The 4,245-nt window shown below is 37.6% G+C and overlaps 1 non-coding gene across 1 annotated transcript; it reads right to left on the bottom strand.

Moving 5' to 3' along the window:
- Positions 1–378: 378 nt before the first annotated feature.
- Positions 379–451, bottom strand: TRNAA-UGC (transfer RNA alanine (anticodon UGC)). Its single transcript has one exon. It is a non-coding gene; the product is annotated as a tRNA-Ala (tRNA).
- Between the last annotated feature and the right edge of the window lie 3,794 nt (positions 452–4,245).

The raw sequence follows: 4,245 nt of genomic DNA on the forward strand, positions 1-4,245 counted from the left end.
ATAAAATCCATACATCACAGTGGCCCTCAAAACCGTACCATGTCCCGCAGCTTTGACAAAAGCCAATGGCTGGTATCCAAAGATGAATTAAGTGCATTGACCAGGGATCCGTTGCGTAGGACTTCTAGAGCATTCACCAGGCAGGTCCCAAAGATGGACGCTTCTGATGGCTAAGATGACATCGTAGGCCATCTTGGCCGTCCATAAACGGGGCCATTTTACATACAAGCCTAAATGGCCAATACTCAACAACTAGTGGCTAAGATTATAACATAGACCATTCAACAGGAGTGGCTAAGATTATAACATAGACCATTCAACAGGAATAAGAAAAATAAAAGATTATATAACATAGACCATTCAATAGATGAAAAAAAGTGGAGATGCAGGGGATCGAACCCTGTACCTCCCGCATGCAAAGCGGGCGCTCTACCATTTGAGCTACATCCCCAGCTGATGACCTTACTTAAATAAATTATTTATAAAATATAGTAATTTTCGTTTATCCACCTTCTAACGTCCTAATCCTAATTGATCTTTGAACCATCTTCTTTAAATATCGACCATTGTTTTGCAGTCCATTTAGGCAATGCTCAGGATCTCCTAATTGATCTTTGAACCATCTTCTTTAAATATCGACCATTGTTTTGCAGTCCATTTAGGCAATGCTCAGGATCTTCCAATATTAAAGACTTTATACTCAGGTATCATCAGCAATGTATCTCATCAGTTCAACGATTTAGATCACCAAAGCATGACCAAATCTAGGCCCGGCCTATTGACGGTCCTAATTGACCCATGTCATATATATGGCTAGAATCATCCAATTAAAGTGACTCTAAAGGCATGGGTAATCAAAGATGGCCCTCGCATGATAGATCAGTTTAGTAAATTGAAGTTTTTCCGGTATTATTAATTAAAATTATTCACTTTGGTCTATGATTGAATGATTAGTCATCCAATCAAAGTAATTTTTGAGAGTTTTGTGCAATTAAATGTGAATGGATGATCCAACATTTTTTTTAATTAAATTGAACCATTCATTTTCTTAACTAGGGATGATTTGATGGTGTAATCAAAGGTGGCCAGGTGTGATGGTTAAAACTTGTCTGATGTAATTAATGTGATTAATGATATTCTTTTTTATTATTAATAATTAGAATCATCCAACCAAAATGATTATTAAAAGGCATGTACAATCAAAGTTGAAGCATGATGGAGTGTCAAAATTATTAGTGATTGGATATTTTATGTTTAGTCAATCTAGGCCATCCATTCTTACCCCAGTCATCCGATACTGTCCTCTAATCAAACTGACTGGTGAAAGGCACGGTTGATGAGTTTGCTTGTTCCATGCGACACACGTGCCAATACGAAAAACGTGTTGGACACTCGAGTTGGAAATATTGTGGACCCCACTACGAAGATGGCTATAAGAAAATTAAAATAAATAATAAATAATAATAACAATAATAATAATAATAACACTACACTCGACTGATACTTGTCACCTTCCTGATGAATAACAACCGCTTGATTTGCGCACGTGAATATCCTCAAGATGGCCCACCTTATGAACCGCTAGATTGACTTTATGCTTTCGTGATTATCTCGTTTGCCGCATGCAAAGGTGAAGTAATGGTTGCCCCTTTAGGGTTATAGCTAACCTCTCCGCTAATTAGAGCTTATTTGTTTATTCTTATTTAAAATAAAATTTTATTTAAAAATAAAAAATAAAAAATAAAAAATATATATATAAAAAAAACAAACAACAACTTACTTTTTAAATTTATTGCCCAGTAAAGCTCTAATTTTAGAGTTTAATTTTTTAGAAAGTAACCAAAAATCTCTTTAAAAAATAAGTGATTAGGAGAATAATTTTTCTTTTAAAGTTTATTTGGCTTAAATGGTTAGACATTTTTTTATTAAAATTTTGACAAATATGTCATTAAAATTTTTTAAGTAATTTCCATCTTACTCTCCTCTTTTCTCTTCATGATCCCTCTAAGGCGGACCCACATGATGAGCAACCTATATTGAAGGTGGGGCTCCACATAATGAATGGTCCACATCAAGGTGGGTTTACATAATGCACAGTCACATCAAAGGTGAGCCCCACATGATAGATGCCCCACATCAAAGTGTAGCCCTGCGTGATGGATAATACACATTAAAGGTAGGACCTACATGACGGATGGTGGACATTGAAGGTCGGACCATATAATAGAAGGCTGACATCAAAGTTAAGCCTATGTGATGAACGACCTATATTGAAGGTTGGCCCCCACATGATGGAAAGTCCACAACAAAGGTGGGGCTCACATGATGGATGGTGAACATCAGAGGTGGGTCCCACATGATGGATGACTCACATCAAAATATGGTCCTACATGATGGGCTATCTATATCAAGTGGGCCCTACATGATGGATGATTCATAGCAAAGGTGGGACTCACATGATGGATGATAGGCATCAAAGGTGGGCCCACATAAAGAATGACCCATATTGAAGGTGCTTACATATGATGAATGGTCTACATCAAGGTTGGCCAACATAATGCACAGTCCACGTCAAAGGTGGGTCCCACATGATGGATGACTCACATCAAAGTGTGGTAGCATGATGGACCGGCTGTCTTAAATAGGCGCCACTTGATGGACGATCCACAACAAATGTGTGACCCAGATAATGGATGGTGGACATCAAAGGTGAGCCCATGTGATGGACAATTGGCATCAAGGGTGAGCCCACATGATGAACGATTCGTGTTGAGGGTGGCCCACATAAAGAAATCCATATAAGGGATGGAGTAGGCCACACATGATGGATGGTCCACGTCAAAGTATGGCCCCTCGTGATAGATAGTCCGCATTAAGTGGGCCCCGTCTAATGGACAATCCACATCCAAGGTCTCCCATGATGGATGGTACATATCTAAAGTGACCCAACATGATTGATGATCCACATAGGTGTACCCCTCACAATAGATGATGACATCAAAAGTGGGCCATGCATGATGGACAAACCACTTCGAAGTTGGGGCCTACGCAATAAACACATTAAATGTGGATTCCAATGTAGTGGGTTGTAAACATTGAGGGACCCCACATAAAGGACAATTAGCAAAATCAGATTATGTATGAGTCAATACGCTTTTATCGCACAGAGTAAACTCTGTTGGGCCCACCGTGAATGTATGTGGTTTATCCACGCCTTCCATCCATATTTCTAGCTCATTTTAGAGGTTGATCCCAAAATTGAAGCATATACAATGCTCAACTAGACCATACCACAAGGAAATGGCGGGAATAATGATTTCCATCGTTGAAACTTTTCTAAGGTCCATGGTGATGTTTATTTGCCATCTAACCTGTTCATAAGATCACACAGACACGGATGAAGGGAAAACACAAATATTGACTTGATCTAAAACTTTTGTGGCTCCCAAGAATTTTTCAACAATAGACATTCAATTCACTTCATGTGGTGTGGTCCACTTGAGCTTTGGATATGATTCATTTTTGGGCTCAAGATATCAAAATTATCTGATAAAATAGATGGACAGAGTGGATAAAATAAATAAATCACTGTGGGCCCCACAAAGTTTACTCAATATGCTTAGCGTACTAAGTTACCTAGCACGCAATCTGCTTCCACAATTAGCATTGATGGTGGGCCCCATTTGATGGATGACTTACATCAAGGTGGTTCCCACATAATAGATGGTCCTTGTCAAAGGTCAACTACTAATGATGAATGGTCCACATCCAAGACAAGCCCCGCCCGATGGACGTCCCACTTTGAAGGTTTAGCTCACATGATGGATGATCCACATCAGAGGTGGGCTTTATATGATGGAGGATTCATATCCAATGTTCAGCATATTGGACACCCCGAACACCTTAAAACATGAAAGTTATTCTTTTGTTATATGGGCAAAGCCAATTATGATGAAATTCACCAAAATAATTAATTGGATTATTTTTATAATGGGATTCTTGTAATCTTTAAAAATGACATCAAATGTATCTAAAACAAAAAATTAAAAATAAAAAAAAAAAAATTTAAAAAAACTATTATTTAAGTGTTTTATCAAATATACCTATTTATTAGAATAGCTCTTATTTAAAAAGATCTTATTAAATTAGAGTAAAATACCAAACGAGAAGGAAATGGTCAAATTCGTTGTTTATAATATTCGTAATTTTGGTAAATCCATTTTACCCGCAAATGTCACTTCTCTA

Source organism: Magnolia sinica, chromosome 11 (genome assembly GCF_029962835.1).
Source record: "Magnolia sinica isolate HGM2019 chromosome 11, MsV1, whole genome shotgun sequence".
Lineage (NCBI taxonomy): Eukaryota > Viridiplantae > Streptophyta > Magnoliopsida > Magnoliales > Magnoliaceae > Magnolia > Magnolia sinica.